A 21,183-nucleotide genomic window follows, 5' to 3' on the forward strand; every position below is an offset into this window, starting at 1 on the left:
TTCGGGTGTCTCGGGCTGAGGGTTTTGGGGGTGCCTCAGGCCGAGGGTGATTTGTGTTACTCAGGGGGATTTGGGCCTCTAAGTATTAGGGATTTAGTGTTTCTCTGGGTGAGGGATTTGAGGTTTCTGCAGCTGAGGTGCTTGGGGGTTGGGGGGTCTCCCGCCGAGCTGTGAGGACCCTCCAAGGCAGAGGAATTGGGTTCCCTTGAGGCGGCGAGATTTGGTGTCCCTGCGGCTGAGGGGAGTTGGAGCCAGACAGGGTGAGGGGTCCCAGGGTCTCCCGGGTGAGGTTTGAAGGTTTCAGAGTCGGGGTTTAGAAGAGTTTCACAGGGCACTGCAGGGGCGTCCGTGTTCCCGTCAGTCTCCCTGGAGGCCCTCACCGCCCACCCTGGTCTGGCGCCTTCGCAGAGCCCCCGCGCGCTTCCAGCCTGGTGAGAAGTGAGACGCGTGGTCGGCGCGATACCGGCTTGTACTGCCAAGTCAGGCAGAAGCCACCAATCAGCGCTGCAAGCAAAGTAGCCCTTCCAATCGGCGTGCAGGAGGGGCCTGAGGGGGCGGAGCGTAGGGCCAGTTGCGTGTGTCAGTCACCGGCAGAACCCCACCCCCGTGGACGGTCCCGCCCCACCCCGCGGGGATTGGCTGCTCGGAGTCCAGTACGTGTCTGTCAAGAAACAGCAGTGCGCAGGCGCAGTATGGCAGTTTTCCTTGACTGTTCGGTACCCAGACGCTGGTGAAGGCAGGGCAGGGCAGGAGACGGAGCAGAGTGCCCTGCAGCCCAGGCTGAGCCGAGCGCGTTGAGCTGACCGCAGGTCTTTAGGGTGGACCTGGCACAAAGATTCTTTGCTCGACCACACTTTCCGGCCCTGGAAGGGTTTCCCAGGCCATCTGTGCCCTTCCTGGTAGAATCCATCTTTAGCAATAGCTAGATGTGACCATTTAGTGTACAATGAATATCGCATTACATTCAGGGGACAACTGTGTAATTCAGTAATGTGTGATGAAACAAAGTATAGACATCAAATAAAGTCTACACGGCTCAAAGCTTTAAACCCGACAAACGGAAGAGTAGGTATATTAGAAAACCACTGAGAATTCTTTATCTTTTCTTTTCTTCCTTTTTTTTTTTTTTTTTGGGGGAGGGAAGGAGGGGGGGGGGGGCGGTGGTGAGGGGCAGAGGGAGGGAGAGAGAGATAGAGAGATAGAGAGAGAGAATCTCGAGCAGGTTCCATGCCCAGTGAGGAGCCTGGATTGGGGCTCGAGGTGGGGCTCCATCCAGGGCTTGATCTCACGACCCTCAATTCATGACCTGAGCCGAAATCCAAAGACGGATGCTTAACTAACTGAGCACTCAGGTAATGCCACTTAGAATTCTTAAGCTAAAAGTGGAAGTGGCGTTTGTGAGTAAAAACCGTGTTTAAATAATGTAGGTCTCAAAGTCATCAGAAGTCGTGCTGGCTTAGTGGAATGATACAGAGAAGATTAGCATGCTTCCTGTTGGAGGATGACATGCACGTTTGTGAAGTGCTCCGTACTAAAAAAAGAAGAAAAGTCATCAGAAAGAAGGAGACATAAATAAAATCAAAGGAAAAAAACCCTGAAATAATATGCAAGTATTTTGCATAAAAATGAAGCATCAGCTATAAGGACACTCAGTCCACTGAGGTGGGCCAGTTTAAGACCTACTGGTTTTCAGAAGATAAAATGGGAATAGCGTTTCTGGCTTTTACTAAATTTTGAACATAAAAACATAACACAGTTTCCCTGAACTAGGGCTCCAAAGCCGGAATTCTTACCAAGGAAGGACCGCCAGATTCCAGGCAAAGTTTGCCCAGCTCAGCCGTCATGAAGGGAGTGGTCGATCGGACCTCTAAGGGCCCACAGACCTCTTAGGTTCCCCCGAGAAGAGTGCTGGGTGGGGGCTGGGAGTAGAGGGAGCAGTGAGAGAGTGGGGAGCTTCAGGAAATTGTGAGACCATCTGTGTAGTGGTCGATGTTTGGGTGGGTGCAGAGTTGATGGTCGGTCTTGTGCGTGAGCATCTATGTGGTCCCTGCTGTCAGCTTTATGGTTCAAAGAAATGTGAGATTAAAAAAAAATATTGCTCTTCAAGTGCTCACTGTTAACCTTAAAAAGAAAGCTGCCAGTTATTTTAGCAGCAGAAAGGACTTTATCCTGGAATAGCAGAGAATTGCAATCCAGGACTAGCAAATGAGGGCAAAACCATAGGATGGCCCTCAGAACAAAGGAGAGGGCTATCTTTTAGAGAGGAGAAGGGGATTTGGGAAGGCCATTATAGACAAAAAGTTTGCTGGAGTAAAGGGAGTTGAAGCACCGAGACTTCTCCTTGCCTGAGCTAGGACTGTCTCTTGTTGGCCAGGCTATTGCTAGTGTAAGGTTTTGTAGGCGAGATAAACACGACTCCAGGCAAAGTGGGTGCAAGGCAAGATTTATTAAAGGCACTCTCCGGCGAAGTTTTAGGGCTCAGGAGAAGGGGGAGCCAGGAAAGTTGCACTGGGAGGAGGTGGGCACTCTCGGGTGAGGTTCCGTGACTCTGGAAAGCAGAGTGGGGGAAGTCGCACTGGGAGGGAGTTGGCCGGGGTCTTTTATCTGTCTCCTGCAGAGGTATCGGTTACCTATGGAGACGTGACCTGGGCATACATCCTTTTGGCGGGAGAGTCAAGGGTTAAGGACGGGGGGTAGGCTGGAAGACACCGGTCATTTCCATTGCTCCTCCTGCACTCCGGGTCATTTCTATTCTTCCTCCTGCACTCCCGGAGCCCACCGACCCAACAGCTAGGAAAACATCCTTCCTCCTGCAGGGTTAGGAGAGAAGTTCACCTACTATAGGTGAAGTAGGGGTACATTTGCAAGGTGGTCTCTTCCTGTTGGATAAGATGCAGTGCAGTTAAAGAACCCATTAAATAGCAAAACTGAAACAAAACTTAGACCCCTTCAAAAAAACTCTCCAAACCAAGACTTGGCCAAAAATAAGAAAAATTCAAAAGGATAATGACAGAAAGAAAAGAAACAAATGGAAAGGCATAATGTGCTCTCCGACAGAAATACTCAGTGTTATAAACACATCAGGTCTCCATATGTTAATATATTCCTATAAAAATAATTTACTTTGTGGAATTTTCCAAACAGGTTAAAAAGATAATGTGTAAAAATAAAAGCGAATAGCAAGGAAATGAAAATAATTAAGACTAATGGGTAGGCTAGCCTGTCAAATATGAACATTTCTTATAAACTTAAGTATTAAAAGTATTCATTTTGGCAATGAGTATATAGTCTTATCAATATAATTCAATATGGAATCAAGAAGTAGGCCCTGGGGGGCGCCTGGGTGGCTCAGTGGGTTAAAGCCTCTGCCTTCGGCTCGGGTCATGATCCCAGGGTCCTGGGATCGAGCCCCACATCGGGCTCTCTGCTCAGCGGGGAGCCTGCTTCCTCCTCTCTCTCTGCCTGTCTCTCTACCTACTTGTGATCTCTATCTGTCAAATGAATAAAAAAAAAAAAGAAGTAGGCCCTGGGGTGGTTAATTTTATGTGTCTTACTGGGGGAGCCGTGTGGACGGCGCAGACCCCCAGTCCCAGGTCTGGGTCCGGGGGAGCACAGAGCTCACTGAGTTCCATCACCAAAGGCTTCTGGGACTTCAGGGTCAGTGCAGGGGCCCAGGAGGTCTGACCTGTGGCCATGGGCAGAAACTCCTCTGGGAGCCCCTCCTCAGCCATGGACAGCCCGAGTCTTCCAGAGCTCTGACAGCCTCTGCTGATGGCTGTGGGCTGGGTGTCCCACTTCCAGAAGCCTGGTGAGCCCGAGCTGAGGCCTCCCTTTTTAGAGATAGCCTTTGCACAGTCCCTGAGGGGTTGGCAGTCCCTATCAACATGTCTTCCCTTTGTGAGCCCTGGCTTGGAGGTTTCAGGGGGTTCCCGACCTTAAGGGTACGTCATCCAGTGACAGCGGCTCAGACTGGGATGGGGACGGCCTTCTCTTCTCTCTCCTGCTGTTACAGGGGTGTGAGGGTCTTGTCTCATGGAGTCCAAGAATGAATCTCACTGAAAGAAAAGGGTGAAGCAAAGTGAAACTTGTTAAGTGGTGATGAGAATGGAAAGGGGGAAAAAGCTCTCCAGAATGAGAGGGGTCCTGAGTGGGTTGCCAGTGAGGGCTTCTGGTGGGAGTCTTTTATGGAGAACTGACCAGGAAGCTTGTGGCCTTGAGACTGTTGTGACAACTTATTTTGTTCCCTTACCTCTTGTTCTGCTCTGTCTCAGCGTCTCCCCCTGTCAGGAATAGTCTCAGAGCCTAGTTGGGAGACTTAGGGGCCTCCTGTCTCTCCCTGCCTTTGCCTTCACCCCTTCCTTGCTCCTGGAACAGGACCTGTGGGCAGAAGGAGCTGGACTGGGATTGTGAGGAATGACTGTTAAACTTTTTAATTAGTAGGGGTGAGGGATAGCGCAAGTCTCCAAGGAATCTAGAAGCAAGGCTCTCAGGGCCTTGAGGGGCTAGCCGGGGCCAAAACAACATTACTCCTAGTCTTCAGTCAAACATAAGCCTGCAGGCACCAAGCAGCCCTGAGTTCCTTGAGGAAGGTCACACTCTGCATTTTTCAAGTATCCCTCCGTGGGCTGCAAGCTGTAGGGAGATTTAATTTAACCTGCATTTCTTGTGCTTTTGTTTCCCACATCAGTACCTCCACCATCACCAGACGACCTCAGCTGGGCTGTCGTCTCCATGCTGTGGTGTTTCTGGCCTGTGGTTCACTGTTGCCTTCTGCCTGGCCTGGAAGGTCAGTTTTCCAGGGATCCAAGGATGGGCCTGGGAGGCAGCTGGAAATAAGAGAAAAGTGCATTCAATACAAAAGAACACAGGGGTGCCTTGGCTCAGTTGGTTAAGCGTCTGCCTTTTGTTCAGGTCATGACCCCAGGGTTCTGGGGTCGGCTCCCTACTGAGCAGGAAGAGTGCTTCTCCCTCTCCATCTGCCAAGTGTTCTCTCTCTTAAATACATACAATCTTTAAAACAAAAGAAAACAAAACACAGGTGCTATGCCTGGGGGGAAACCAAGGAGGAGAGAAGGTGAAACAGTGAAGGGTGAAACTGGGTGTGATTTATAATGAAAGCCCAGAGTGGTGGTTAAGAATCTGAGCTCAAATCCTAGGTCTGACACACTCTGTTAGGTGTTTGGGCAGGCCGCTTAAACTTTTTTTTTTAAATTTTTTAAGATTATTTATTTATTTATTTGACAGACATAGATCACAAGTAGGCAGAGAGGCAGGCAGAGAGAGAGGAGGAAACAGGCTCCCCGCTGAGCAGAGAGCCCGATGCGGGGCTCCATCCCAGGACCCTGAGATCATGACCTGAGCCGAAGGCAGAGGCTTTAACCCACGGAGCCACTCAGGCGCCCCTGGGCAGGCCGCTTAATCCTTATGCCTCATTTTCCTCACCCGTAAAGTGGGAATAATTCCCACCTCTGGGTCATTGTGAGGTTCAAATGAGTTAGGACAGTGGTATATAGTAATATATGTATATATATATATATTTTTTATAGATTTTATTTATTTATTTGACAGAGAGAGAGAGATCACAATCAGGCAGGGAGGCAGGCAGAGAGAGGAGGAAGCAGGCTCTCCGCAGAGCAGAGCCCGATGCGGGGCTCGATCCCAGAACCCTGAGATCATGACCTGAGCCGAAGGCAGAGGCTTTAACCCACTGAGCCTCCCAGGCGCCCCTATATGTATATTTTTATTAGCTATCTGGTCTTCCCTGTGCCCAACTCTGCCTGACCTACAGTAGCTGCTCTTGGTTTTTGGAATCCATAAATGAGCTGGTGGGTGTACCAGTGTGGGTGGATCCAGGAGAAGGGTGTGGGGATGTGGGCAGTGGGGCGTGATGAGGGGCTGCTTGAGTCACCGCTCCCCAGGACCTCCACAGACCAACAAGGCTTGTACCAAGGGGGATGCCCGGGGGGGCAGGGGCTGCTTCCCCCCAATCCCCCCCAACCCATGCCTTCCTGCTGGGGGTCCTCATGGTGAGGCTGAGCCGGTGCATGTACGCGGCTGCCCTGGTGACCCTGGATGCTGCTCTTCCTTCCAGAGAGCTGCCCTCTTTGCCCCTGCGACCCCCATTGTGAATCAGGGTGCAGCACCTCCTCACGTTGGTGCAAAGCAGAGATGCTGGGTGGATGGGTGCCGGCATCAGCAACCCGCGCCTTCCTGGCTGTTCCATGGGCTTACCCTCCAGATACTCTCGCAGCCAGAATGAATGAGTGAGTGAGTGAATAGATCAGTCAATCAACAAACAAATACATACATACATACATACTGCGTGTATAACCACTATACGTGTTTCTGTTTTTCTGGAGATTCTGAAGAATTCCGGTCCACCATATACAGTGACATATTCATTAAGGAAAGTAAATTTCAAATTATTTGGGAGAAGATTCACTGTCGGGGGTTTGAGTAAACAGCCTGTGTCCTGAAAGACTGGGAGAAGGGATGTATTGGTACAATCTCTGTGAAAATCATTTTGAGAATAACCATGAAGATGTAATTTCTACATACTTTCTGACCCAGAAATTCTAATTTTCAAGATTTAACCCATAGTTATACTTCACGGGCAAGAAATGAAGTATGTTAATTTTTTTTTTTACTCACAGATTTTACAATAGCAAGAGATTTTATTTTTTAAAGAATGTGTTCAGGGGTGCCTGGGTGGCTCAGTGGGTTAAAGCCTCTGCCTTCGGCTCAGGTCATGATCCCAGGGTTTGGGGATCGGGTTCTCTGCTCAGCAAGGGGCCTGCTTCCTCCTCTCTCTCTGCCTGCCTCTCTGCCTACTTGTGATCTCTGTCTGTCAAATAAATAAATAAAATCTTAAAAAGAAAAAAAGCGTTCAGCTGAAGACAATTTGTTAAATTATGGTTAAACATTCCATAGTGTGAAATATTATAAAACTTCAAAAATAAGTTGGGATGTGTTATATTTCAATAAAAAATGGAAACCTAGTGAAATGGTTCAAGTGACTTTTTAATACAGATTAATGTCTAAGTAGTATTGTTATGAAAGCAAAATAACATGTAGAACAAATTGTATCAAGAATAATAAACCAACCCTAATATATGTATGGTCACACATGCCAGAAGGAGACACAGGGCTTGGTAACAGGGACTTCAGTACCTGTGGCAGGCTTGAGGGAAACCTTGCTTTACTTCTGTGTCATTTGAAATGTTGTGTTTTATTTTTCTTTCTTCACTTAAAAAATTTTACAAATATTTACTGTAAATAACTTAAATGCTCACTTAAAGAATGAATGAAAAGTATTAGGCTAAATATCTCTACATATCATATCTATCTATCTATCTATCTATATCCCACTTACTTTCCTTACTAGAATGCCGAAACCTTGAGCAGCCACTGTGTGAGGGTCAAATTGTTCAATCTGCCAAGGCTCCCCCAACAGTACATTTGCACAACTCAAAATATCACACTGTGTCACTGGGTCAGTGTTCTCCTCCAGAGATACCTGGTGCCAGCACTGTTGTTACCTTTTATGTACTTCTCAGGAATGGTGGAGCTAAAGGAGAGGCATTGGCCTTAATGGAAATGCAACCAACAGAAGATGGGGCCTTCACTCACCATTCTCAAGAACACTAGAGGCATGTCCTTGGAGAAGTCATTTGATTCTTTTTTTTTTTTTTAGAGATTTTATCTATTTATGTGGTTGGGACTGGGGGAGCCGGGGGAAGAGAGAGGGGGAAAGAAGCCCAAGCAGCCTCAGTGCTGAGTGTGGAGCTTGCGGTGAGGCCTGACGTGGGGCTGGATCTCACGACCCTGAGACCATGACCTGGGCCAAAACAAAGAGATGGATGCTTAACCGATGGAGCCACCCAGGGGGCCCCAAAAGGCACTTAATTTTTCTAAACTTGACCTCACAGATAAGACAAAATCTCTAGTAAACCTGATGATAATAAAGTAGTGTTGAAAACATCTAATTTTGCACAGCTTTATACAGTGCCATACGCTAATTATGTTATAGGTAACACATCCATTCATTGCAATAACCGTGCTGTCACATTCTCAGACAGCAGTAGTTTTGAAGTCTTTGTTTACGCATGTGCCTCTAAACACTATTAAATTCTACTACGTTGCGGTGAAGTGTTCAGTCGATGAAACACCACTCCGACCAAATTACATGGAAGCAGCATGCACAGAAACATTTTAAAATATGCATTTAGGGGCACCTGGGTGGCTCAGTGGGTTAAGCCTCTGCCTTTGGCTCAGGTCATGGTCTCAGGGTCCTGGGATCGAGCCCCGCATCGGGCTCTCTGCTCAGTGGGGAGCTTGCTTCCCCCCTCTCTCTGCCTGACTCTCAGCCTACTTGTGATCTCTGTCAAATAAATAAATAAAATCTTTAAAAAATGTGCATTTAGCTCAGTCAGACGGGCCAGAGATGCTTCTGGAAGCACCAGCACCATGGCTTCCCAGGGAGAGCCCCAAGTCCAGTTCAAACTAGTGCTGGTTGGTGACGGCGGCACCGGGAAGACGACGTTCGTGAAGCGTCATCTGACGGGGGAGTTCGAGAAGAAGTATGTAGCCACCTTGGGTGTGGAGGTCTACCCGCTCGTGTTCCACACCAACAGGGGACCCATCAAGTTCAACGTGTGGGACACGGCCAGCCAGGAGAAGTTCGGCGGCCTGCGGGACGGCTACTACATCCAAGCCCAGTGTGCCATTATAATGTTCGATGTCATGTCAAGGGTTACTTTCAAGAATGTGCCTAACTGGTATAGAGATCTGGTGCGAGTGTGTGAGAACATCCCCATTGTGCTGTGTGGCAACAAAGTGGACATTAAGGACAGGAAAGTTAAGGCAAAATCTATTGTCTTCCACTGAAAGAAGAATCTTCAGTACTATGACATTTCTGCCAAAAGTAACTACAACTTTGAAAAGCCCTTCCTGTGGCTTGCTAGAAAACTAATTGGAGATCCTAACTTGGAGTTTGTCGCCATGCCCGCTCTCGCCCCACCAGAGGTTGTCATGGACCCAGCTTTGGCAGCACAGTATGAGCACGATCTAGAGGTTGCTCAGACAACTGCTCTCCCGGACGGATGAGGATGATGACCTGTGAGAACGTGCAGCTGGAGGCCAGCGTCAGAAGTCTAGTTTTATAGGCAACTGTCCTGTGACGTCAGTGGTGCAGCGTGTTTGCCACTTTATTGTATAGCTGAGCAGAACATGTGCTTAATCTTTGGGATGCTGAAGGAGATGAATGGGCTTCGGAGTGAATGTGGCATTTTAAAAAGTACCTTCATTTTTGGGACCTGCATATTTAGCTGTTTTGGAACGTAGTTGTTTCCTTCCTGAGTTTCAGATATGAGACTGCTATAGTCCCGTCATGATATCCAGTGGTGAAATCTTGTTTGTCGCTGTCATTCCCATTCCTTTTCATTTTTAGAATCAGAATAAACTTGTATTCCAAATATCAAAAAAGAGTGCATTTAGCACTTTTCTTTTCTTTTTTTAAGATTTTATTTATTTATTTGACAGAGAGAAATCACAAGTAGGCAGAGAGGCAGAGAGAGGAGGAAGCAGGCCCCCTGCCGAACAGAGAGCCTGTTGCAAGACTCGATCCCCAGACCCTGGGATCATGACCTGAGCCGAAGGCAGAGGCTTAACCCACTGAGCCACCCAGGCGCCCAGCACTTTTATTTTCATTACGTGGTGAACACACACATTTCTCTCTCTCTCTCTTTTTTTTAAAGAGTGGGGTTTGTTTGTTTGTTTTTAAGATTTTATTTATTTATTTGACAGACAGAGATCACAAGCAGGTGGAGAGGCAGGCAGAGAGAGAGGAGGAAGCAGGCTCCCCACTGAGCAGAGAGCCCGATGCGGGGCTCGATCCCAGGACCCCGAGATCATGACCTGAGCCGAAGGCAGTGACTTAACCCACTGAGCCACCCAGGTGCCCCACATTTCTCTTTTTTTAATAAAATTTTTAATTTCATTTTTTTCCCATCACAACACACACATTTCTTAAAATACCACAGTTCCAAAATCTGTAAGTAAGTAGCACTCACAAGAACAACTATTACACCTGTCTATTCAATTTCTGTTCTACATGTATTGCATGGTGGTCACAGCACAGTAAAGCACATAAAACTCTTGCAGTATGTTTACTATGGTGAGATGAAGGTAAGGATCAACAGTGTCCGGGTTGTGGTCTAGGGCTAGCGGTTAGGGAGCTAGGGTGGAAAATGAGGGTTAGGTTTAAGCCTAAGTGGTCCTCTTCCCTCTCCCTCTTCTTCATCTCTGTAGGATGCATAGGAATTACCCAGAGTCACACATGAAGCAGGGGTGAGCTGGACCATGGGTTTTCTACTCCCCTGTCTCCCCATCCTAGGTTCTAATGGAAAGAGAATGAAATAAACGTCTGCTCTGGTCACTGCCTGTTTCAGACCTAACTCGACCTCAGCCAAGGGTGTGGAGGGCCTCAGAGTTCATGCAGGTACTCCCTGGGAACAGCACTGCTGGCCCCACTTTGCCTGGGAAGCTCCAGGTTCCAGCCCAGACTTGACCCACCTCAGTAGATATGTGTGTGTTTATGCAGGACTGGGTGCAGTGGCCTACCTGCCCCCATGTGGAGCCTTCTTTTGGGCTGGTGGGGCCCTCCTGGCACTGGCTGGATCCTTGGTCCTATCTGAGTGATCAGCAGTAGACAGTTGGGTCTCAGACAGGACAATTCTTAGCTTCCAGCCATCCAGACAAGCATCTGTGGTCCTCCAGCTCAGGCCAGCCTGGGTCTTGACAATGTCCAGCCCATTACTGAGCTGACTCTGCTCCTGGTAACTTAACAGGTCCATGGGCAGTGTAGGAAGCCCCTGGGGATGTTTCCGTTCCCAATGTCTGTGTGGTTGAGACAAGCAACTCCTCCTTCGTGGCCTCCCAGCATTCCAAGAGAGTAATAACCCTCCAGACTTTGAATGTGGCTGGTGGCCACAACAGCCACACAGCACACTGGCCCTGCAGTCCTTTGGCCTCTGGTTATAATGTAAATATTTGACATGCATGCTTGTTAAGAATTAAGGATATAGGAGAATCTGTGTCTCCCAGTGGGCAGTTTCTGGCTGAGGCTGCATGGTCTCGGACAGCTACACGCATGACCCTAGAAGGCCTGCCAAGAATGGATTTTGAGCTGTGGAATAATCTTGAGTCTCCCATGGTTTCACTGAGCAATAATTTCCTTACCATCTTCACATCTGGTCTCTACTCTGTAAAGGAGAGAGAAGAGACTGGAAAATGAGCCAGTGTGTTTTCTCGGGTTGGGTGATTAATGTGGGGTGGGGGTGGGTGTGACTCCTGTGCTCCCTCCTCCCAGGGACATGAATCAGGCCTGTGTGCCTTCCAGTCTCTGAGATGCGAGGACCCAATGCCCAGGGCAGGAGCCTTGAGTTTCCCACCAACAGCAAAGCTGCTTTTTCAGCAGTTGGAAGAGTGTCTTGCCATTGTGGGAGGACAGGAAGAGGCCTGGATGGGCGCCTGCAGCCCCTGACCCTAAGTGCACCCCTTCCTTCCTTGGGCTTCAGATGCCACAGCCGTGTAGTCTGTGCTGCTGCTTTTCCAGTCCGGCATCTGTTCTCACGTCCAAGTCCAGCATCTCAGCTTTCCTTTGGGAACCACATCTCACCTGCCTCCCACCCAAACAGTTCCAGAGGGCAGACCCCCCATTCCACCCAACTTGAAGATGGATGTATGATCCAAGTCTACCCAACCCCACACTCTGTCCTCTGGGTGCTCTGATGGCTTCAAGGATGAGAGAGTGACCCAAGCCAGGCCAAAGACACTTAAAAGCCAAGACTTTTCAAGGAACCCAAGGGAAAGAGAAACACTACCCAGTAGAATGGATGGTGAGTGGTTGTCAGCCTGGAGTTGCTGGAGGCCGCAGATACAGTGAGAGAGACTCTGCCTGTGAATGGGAACTCCCCAGAACACTTAGCAGGATGGAGGGTCAGAGAGGGTCCAAGTCACACTGTGAAAGTGTGAGACCCTGGGCCTGCCAAGCCCAAACCAACTCTTGCCTCTTGCAAGTATTAATTTATTTCTACTGTCAAAAATATTAGTTTATTTTACTTCAGTAAGTATGTCCAGTCCCTTGCCATCCAAAGTGCTAGCTGACACATCAGGGTTGATAGTCCCTGAAACGTCCCATGCACGGTGTCCTCATTGGGTGGGCCATGGCTCGGGGGAGATAAGACAGTGGGGTCAGGTCTCAGGGGAGCTCCATAACAGCTCTGTCCCTGTTCCTTCTCTGTCCCCAGAGAGGAAAACTGGAGAACAGTGAGGGGAGAACCAGCAGGAGGGAGAGGTCCCTGGACAGTTAATTGGTCTGCTTGTTTTCTCCTTATTTTAAGGTCTATTTTTGTTAATGTGCACTTTTATTAGGAAATTTACCCATTTCCTCTAGGCTTCCTGTTCAATGAAATAGGTTTCTCTTATTTGACCTTTAACTTCTACTCTCTTTCTATTTTTCGTCAGAATTGTCACAATTAATGAACACATGTTGATATATTATTTACTCAAGTCCATACATTATTCAGGTTCCCACTGTTCTACCTTTCCTGGCTCCAGGATCCCACACAGGACACCACACAACATGTGGTCATCACGTCTCTTTAGGCTCTCCTTGGCTGGGACAGTCCCTCAGACTTGTCTTGTTTCAGTGACCATGACCATGTTGAGGACAGCCGGTCAGGCATTTTGTCCATAGATCCGCATTGAGATTTACTTGTTTTTCTTATGGTTAGACTGGGGTTGTGGTTTTCAGGGAAGCAGTCACAGAGGTAAAGTGCTCTGTCATCACCGTACAACAAAGGAACACTTGTCACTGTCCATGTTAACTCTGGTCGCCTGGCTGAAGTAGTGTTGGTCAGGCTTCCCCACTGTGAGGTTATCCATTACCCTGTTACCCCATCACCCCACCCCCTCCCTTATGTAATCCTCAGTTTGTTTCCCAGAGTCCAGAGTCTCTCATTGTTTGTCTCCCTTTCTGATTTCCTCCCATTCAGTTTTCCCTCCCTTCCCTTATGATCTTCCATGCCATTCCTTAGTTCCACATATGAGTGAAACCATATGATAATTGTCTTTCTCTGCTCAACTTATTTCACTTAGCATAATACCCTCCAGACCCAGCCATGTTGATGCAAATGGTAGGTATTCTTCTTTTCTGATGGCTGTGTAATATTCCGTTTTATATATGAACCACATCTTCTTTATCCATTCATCTGCTGAAGGACATCTCAAGTCCTTCCACAGTTTGCCTTTTGTGGACATTGCTCCTGTGAACACTGGGATGCATGTGTCACTTCTTTTCACTACATCTGTGTCTTTGAGGTAAATACCCATTGGTGCAATTGTTGGGTTGTAGGGTGGCTCTATTTTTAACTTTTTGAGGAAGCTCCTTACTGTTTTCCAAAGTGGCTGCACCAGCTTGCATTCCCACCAACCGTGTAAGAGGGTTCTCTTTTCTTCACATCCTTGTGCACACTTGTTGTTCCCTGTCTTGTTAATTTTGACCATTCTAACTGGTGTGAGGTGGTATCTCATTGTGGCTTTGATTTGTATATTCCTGATGGCAAGTGATATGGAGGATTTTTTTCATGTGTGTTGGTCATTTGTGTGTCTTCTTTGGAGAAGTGTCTGTTCATGTCTTCTGGCCATATCTTGACAGGATTATTTGTTTTTTTTGGTGTTGAGTTTGAGAAGTTCTTTATAGATTTTGGATACCAGCCCTTTATCTCTAGTGTCATTTGCAAACGTCTTCTCCCATTCCATAGATTACCTTTTAGTTTTGTTGACTGTTTCCTTTGCTCTGCAGAAGTTTTGTCTTGATGAAGGCCCAATAGTTCATTTTTATTTTTGTTTCCCTTGCCTTTAGAGATGTGTCTTGGAAGAAGGGAAGCCTGTGGCCAATGTGGAAGACGTTGCTGCATGTGTTCTCCTCTAGGATTTTGATGGATTCCTGGCTCACATTTAGGTCTTTCATCCATTTTGAGTCCATTTTTGTGTGTGGTGTAAAGAAATGGTTCATTCAGTTTCATTCTTCGGCATGTGGCTGTCCGATTTTCCCAACGCCGTTTGTTGAAGAGACTGTCTGTTTTCCATTGGACATTCTTTCCTGCTTTGTCGAAGATTAGTTGACCATAGAGTTGAGGGTCCATTTCTGGGCTCTCTATTCTGTTCCATTGATCTATGTATCTGTTTTTTGTGCCAATGCCATGCTGTCTTGATGATCACAGCTTTGTGGTTTTTTTTTTTTAAGATTTTATTTTATTTTTTTTTATTTGACAGACAGAGATCACAAGTAGGCAGAGAGGCAGGCAGAGAGAGAGGAGGAAGCAGGCTCCCCGCTGAGCAGAGAGCCGGATGCGGGGCTCGATCCCAGGACACTGGGATCATGACCTGAGCCGAAGGCAGAGGCTTTAACCCACTGAGCCACCCAGGCGCCCCAATGATCACAGCTTTCTAATATAGCTTGAAGTCAGTCATTGTGATGCCCTATTTTTGGTTTTCTTTTCCAACATTCCCCTGGTGTTTTGAGGCCTTTTCTGTTTCCATACAAATTTTAGGATTGTTTGTTCCAGCTCTGTGAAAAATGTTGATGGGATTTTGATAGGGATTGTCTTGAATGTGTAGATGGTTCTGGGCAGCATAGACACTCCTTTATTTATGTATGTTTGTTTCTTCAATTCTACACAAGAGTGACATCCTATGGTATTGTCTTTCTCTGACTGACTGATTTCACTTAGGATAATCCTCTCTACATCCATCCATGTGGCTGCAAATGGCAAGATTTCACTCTTTTTACAGCTGAATAATATTCCACTGTGTGTGTTTGTGTGTGTGTGTGTGTGTACACATCTGTCATCTCATTTAGCACTTTATCCACAGACACTTGGGTTGCTTCCATATTGTGATCTTGTAAATAATGCTGCAAGCAACATAGGGGTGCATGTATGTTTTGAGTTACTGTTTTCATATGCTTTGGGCTAACACCCAGTAGTGTGGTTGCTGGATCCCAAGACAGCTCTACGTTTAACGCCTTGAGGACCTTCCATACTGTTTCCCAGAGTGGCTGCAGCAGGTTGCTTTTCTTTTCTTTTTTTTTTTTTAGTTTTTTTCTTCTTTTTTAATAAACATATGATGTATTTTTATCCCCAGAGGTACAGGTCTGTGAATTGCCAGTTTTATACACTTCACAGCACTCACCATAGCACACACCCTCCCCAATGTCCATAACCCCACCCCTCTCTCCTGACCCCCCTCCCCCTAGCAACCCTCAGTTTGTTTTGTGAGATTAAGAGTCACTTATGGTTTGTCTCCCTCCCGGTCCCATCTTGTTTCATTTATTCTTTTCCTACCCCCCAAACCCCCCATGTTGCATCTCCACTTCCTCATATCAGGGAAATTAGATGATAGTTGTCTTTCTCCAATTGACTTATTTCGCTAAGCATAATACCCTCTAGTTCCATCTACGTCATCAAAAATGGCAAGATTTCATTACTTTTGATGGCTGCATAGTATTCCATTGTATATATATAACACATCTTCTTTATCCATTCATCCGTTGATGGACATCTAGGTTCTTTCCATTGTTTGGCTATTGTGGACGTTGCTGCTATAAATATCGGGTGCACGTGCCCCTTCAGATCACTATGTTTGTATCTTTAGGGTAAATACCCAGTAGTGTGATTGCTGGGTCATAGGGTAGCTCTGTTTTCAACTTTTTGAGGAACCTCCATGCTGTTTTCCAGAGTGGTTGCACCAGCTTGCATTCCCACCAACAGTGTAGGAGGGTTCCTCCTTCTCCGCATCCTCGCCAGCATCTGTCATTTCCTGACTTGTTAATTTTAGTCATTCTGACTGGCGTGAGATGATATCTCATTGTGGTTTTGATTTGTATTTCCCTGATGCCGAGTGATGTGGAGCATATCTTCATGTGTCTGTTGGCCATCTGGATGTCTTCTTTGCAGAAATGTCTGTTCATGTCCTCTGCCCATTTCTTGATTGGATTTTTTGTTCTTTGGGTGTTGAGTTTCCTAAGTTCTTTATAGATTTTGGACACTAGCCCTTTATCTGATATGTCGTTTGCAAATATCTTCTCCCATTCTGTCAGTTGTCTTTTGGTTTTGTTAACTGTTTCCTTTGCTGTGCAAAAGCTTTTGATCTTGATGAAATCCCAATAGTTCAGTTTTCCTTGCTTCCCTTGCCTTTGGCGATGTTCCTAGGAAGAAGTTGCTGCGGCTGAGGTCAAAGAGGTTGCTGCCTGTGTTCTCCTCAAGGATTTTGATGGATTCCTTTCTCACACTGAGGTCCTTCATCCATTTTGAGTTTATTTTCATGTGTGGTGTAAGGAAATGGTCCAATTTCATTTTTCTGCATGTGGCTGTCCAATTTTCCCAACACCATTTATTGGAGAGGCTGTCTTTTTTCCACTGGACATTCTTTCCTGCTTTGTCGAAGATTAGTTGACCATAGAGTTGAGGGTCTATTTCTGGGCTCTCTATTCTGTTCCATTGATCTATGTGTCTGTTTCAGTGCCAATACCATACTGTCTTGATAATGACAGCTTTGTAATAGAGCTTGAAGTCCAGAAATGTGATGCCACCAACTTTGGCTTTCTTTTTCAATATTCCTCTGGCTATTCGAGGTCTTCTCTGGTTCCATATAAATTTTAGGATTATTTGTTCCATTTCTTTGAAAAAAATGGTTGGGATTTTGATAGGGATTGCATTAAATGTGTAGATTGCTTTAGGTAGCATAGACATTTTCACAATATTTGTTCTTCCAATCCAGGAGCATGGAACATTTTTCCATTTCTCTGTGTCTTCCTCAATTTTTTCATGAGTACTTTATAGTTTTCTGAGTATAGATTCTTTGCCCCTTTGGTTAGGTTTATTCCTAGGTATCTTATGGTTTTGGGTGTAATTGTAAATGGGATTGACTCCTTAATTTCTCTTTCTTCTGTCTTGTTGTTGCTGTAGAGAAATGCAACTGATTTCTGTGCATTGATTTTATATCCTGACACTTTACTGAATTCCCGTACAAGTTCTAGCAGTTTTGGAGTGGAGTATTTTGGGTTTTCCACATATAGTATCATATCATCTGCAAAGAGTGATAGTTTGACTTCTTCTTTGCCGATTTGGATGCCTTTAATTTCTTTTTGTTGTCTGATTGCTGAGGGTAGGCCTTCTAGTACTATGTTGAATAGTAGTGGTGATAATAGACATCCCTGCTGTGTTCCTGACCTTATCAGAAAAGTTTTCAGTTTTTCTCCATTGAGAATGATATTTGCAGTGGGTTTTTCATAGATGTCTTGGATGATATTGAGGTATATGCCCTCTATCCCTACACTTTGAAGAGTTTTGATCAGGAAGGGATGCTGTACTTTGTCAAATGCTTTTTCAGCATCTATTGAGAGTATCATATGGTTTTTGTTCTTTCTTTTATTAATGTATTGTATCACATTGATTGATTGGCAGATGTTGAATCAAGCTTGCAGCCCTGGAATAAATCCCACTTGGTCGTGGTGAATAATCCTTTTAATGTACTGTTGGATCCTATTGGCTAGTATTTTGGTGAGAATTTTCGCATCTGTGTTCATCAAGGATATTGGTCTGTAGTTCTCTTTTTTGATGGGATCCTTGTCTGGTTTTGGGATCAAGGTGATGCTGGCCTCATAAAATGAGTTTGGAAGTTTTCCTTCCATTTCTAATTTTTGGAACAGTTTCAGGAGAATAGGAATTAATTCTTCTTTAAATATTTGGTAGAATTCCCCTGGGAAGCCACCTGGCCCTGGGCTTTTGTTTGTTTGGAGACGTTTGATGACTGTTTCAATCTCCTTACTGGTTATGGGTCTGTTCAGGTTTTCTATTTCTTCCTGGTTCAGTAGTGGTAGTTTATATGTCTCTAGGAATGCATCCATTTCTTCCAGATTGTCAAATTTGTTGGCGTAGAGTTGCTCATAGTATGTTCTTATAATTGTTTGTATTTCTTTGGTGTTGGTTGTGATCTCTTCTCTTTCATTCATGATTTTATTTATTTGGGTCCTTTCTCTTTTCTTTTTGATAAGTCTGGCCAGGGGTTTATCAATCTTATAAATTCTTACAAAGAACCAGCTCCTAGTTTCGTTGATTTGTTCTATTTTTTTTTGTTTGTTTCTATTTCATTGATTTCTGCTTTGATCTTTATGATTTCTCTTGTCCTGCTGGGTTTAGGCTTTCTTTGTTGTTCTTTCTCCAGCTCCTTTAGATGTAGGGTTAGGTTGTGTATTTGAGACCTTTCTTGTTTCTTGAGAAAGGCTTGTACTGCTATATATTTTCCTCTCAGGACTGCTTTTGCTGTGTCCCACAGATTTTGAACTGTTGTGTTTTCATTATCATTTGTTTCCATGAATTTTTTCAATTCTTCTTTAATTTCCTGGTTGGCCCATTCATTCTTTAGGAGCATGCTGTTTAGTCTCCATGTATTTGGGTTCTTTCCAAATTTCCTCTTGTGATTGAGTTCTAGCTTCAGAGATTTGTGGTCTGAAAATATGCAGGGAATGATCCAAATCTTGTGATACCGGTTGAGACCTGATTTATGACCCAAGATGTGATCCATTCTGGAGAATATTCCATGTGCGCTAGAGAAGAATGTATATTCTGTTGCTTTGGGATGGAATGTTCTGAATAGATATGTGATGTCCATCTGGTCCAGTGTGTCATTTAAGGCCTTTATTTCCTTGTTGATCTTTTGCTTGAATTGATCTGTCCATTTCAGTGAGGGGAGTGTTAAAGCCTCCTACTATTATTGTATTATTGTCAATGTGTTTCTTTGATTTTGTTATTAATTGGTTTATATAGTTGGCTGCTCCCATGTTAGGGGCATAGATCTTTAAAATTGTTAGATCTTCTTGTTGGACAGACCCTTTCAGTATGATATAGTGTCCTTCCTCATCTCTTATTATAGTCTTTGGCTTAAAATCTAATTGATCTGATAAAAGGATTCCCACCCCAGCTTTTTTCTGATGTTCATTAGCATGGTAATTTGTTTTCCACCCCCTCACTTTAAATCTGGAGATGTCTTCGGGGCTAAAATGAGTTTCTTGTAGGCAGCATATTGATGGGTTTTGTTTTTTTAATCCATTCTGATACCTTGTGTCTTTTGATTGGGGCATTTAGCCCATTTAGAATCAGGGTAACTATTGAGAGATACGAATTTTGTGCCATTGTACTGCCTGTAAGGTGACTGTTACTGTATATTTTCTCTGTTCCTTTCTGATCTAGTACTTTTAGGGTCTCTCTTTGCTTAGAGGACCCCTTTCAATATTTCCTGTAGAGCTGGTTAGGTGTTTGCAAATTCTTTCAGTTTTTGTTTGTCCTGGAAGATTTTTATCTCTCCTTTCCTTTTCAATGATAGCCTAGCTGGATATAGAATTCTTGGCTGCATGTTTTTCTCATTTAGTGCTCTGAAGTTCTTTCTGGCCTGCCAGGTCTCTCTGGATAAGTCTACTGCCAATCTAATATTTTTACCATTGTATGTTACAGACTTCTTTTCCCAGGCTGCTTTCAGGATTTTCTCTTTGTTGCTAAGACTTGTAAATTTTACTATTAGGTGATGGGGTGTGGACCTATTCTTATTGATTTTGAGGGGGGATTTCTTGATGCTTGTTCTCTTTGCCATATTAGGGAAATTCTCTACAATAATTCTCTCCAATATACTTTCTGCTCCCCTCTCTCTTTCTTTTTCTTCTGGAATCCCAATTATTTTAATGTTGTTTCATCTTATGGTGTCACTTATCTCTCAAATTCTCCCCTCGTGGTCCAGTAGCTGTTTTTTCTCTCTTTTGCTCAGCTTCTTTATTCTCTGTCATTTGGTCTTCTAAATCACTAATTCTTTCTTCTGCCTCATTTATCCTAGCCATAAGAGCTTCCATTTTTGATTGCACCTCATCAATAGCTTTTTAAATTTTAACTTGGTTAGATTTTAGTTCTTTTATTTCTCCAGAAAGGGCTTTTATATCTCCAGAGAGGGTTTCTCTAATATCTTCCATGCCTTTTTCGAGCCTGGCTAGAACCTTGAGAGTCGTCATTCTGAACTCTAGATCTGACATATTACCAATGTCCATATTGATTAGGTCCCTAGCCTTCGGTACTGCCCCTTGTTCTTTTTTCTGTGGTGAGTTTTTCTGTCTTGTCATTTTGTCCAGATAAGAATATACGAAGGAGCAAATAAAATACTAAAAGGGTGGCAAAGACCCCAGGAAAATGTGCTTTAACCAAATCAGAAGAGACCACAAATCATTGGGGGGAGAAAGGGGACAAAAAGAAGTTCAGAAAAAAAAAAATTAAAAAAAGAAAACAAATAAAGGAAAAATATAAAAAAAATATATAAAAATATTAGATTGGTGACTAGAACAGGGTCACCCACTTAATTTTGGGAGTATTTTGTCTCTTAGAAGAAACTAACTCCCAAAATTTTAAAGAATGAAAAACATATATAAGGGTAAACACAATGAAGGGATGGAATATGCCTATAAAGATGAAAAAAATTTTTTTTAAATTTCTAAAAAAGGAGTTGATAAAGTAAGTTGGTTGGGAGAATAAAAGAAAAAGAAAGTGGAGAGAATTTGCTCGGGCTGGAGACTAGGACAAGCCCGGAGCTAGATTTAAGGTATATTTTGATCTATTAGAAGTTGTATCCCAAATTTTTTAGAAGAAAAAACCCTATGTGTATACAAAAAATAAAGTTAGATACAATGAAGGATATAATATTGAAAGGGTCCATAGATAAAAGGACGAGACTGATACAAAGTGAAGGTCAAGCAAAGCTTTATTTCACGCCAAGCATCGAGAATCAAACTGACCGGCCAGGGCCATCTCTTGCAAAGAGGCGACGACTCCCAGTCTCACAGACTAACTTTTATAGAGTAAAGGCCATGTGGTTGAGCCTGGCCACACACAGGTGGCCAATTGAATTACATTCTACCCCATGATAGTCATCTTATTCAGCCTATGACCTTGGCTAGAATTGGCGCCTTTGTCTGGTGCCCAAAAGGCCGGGGTTCACGCTCCCTGGCAGGTAATACATGCGCTTTTACTTGATTGGACGTCTCTACCTGGCCGAACACGTCCTTGAATCTGGACTCCGTTATCG

At 44.8% G+C, this 21,183-nt stretch overlaps 1 pseudogene across 1 annotated transcript; it reads left to right on the top strand.

The window, feature by feature from the left end:
- Positions 1-8,429: 8,429 nt before the first annotated feature.
- Positions 8,430-9,173, top strand: LOC111152893 (annotated as a pseudogene). Its single transcript, XR_002640967.1, has one exon. The product of XR_002640967.1 is annotated as a GTP-binding nuclear protein Ran-like (transcript).
- The last annotated feature ends 12,010 nt before the right edge of the window (positions 9,174-21,183 follow it).

This window comes from Enhydra lutris, unplaced genomic scaffold (genome assembly GCF_002288905.1).
Source record: "Enhydra lutris kenyoni isolate GAN:26980312 unplaced genomic scaffold, ASM228890v2 scaffoldscaffold30, whole genome shotgun sequence".
In the NCBI taxonomy this organism is placed as follows: Eukaryota; Metazoa; Chordata; class Mammalia; order Carnivora; family Mustelidae; genus Enhydra; species Enhydra lutris.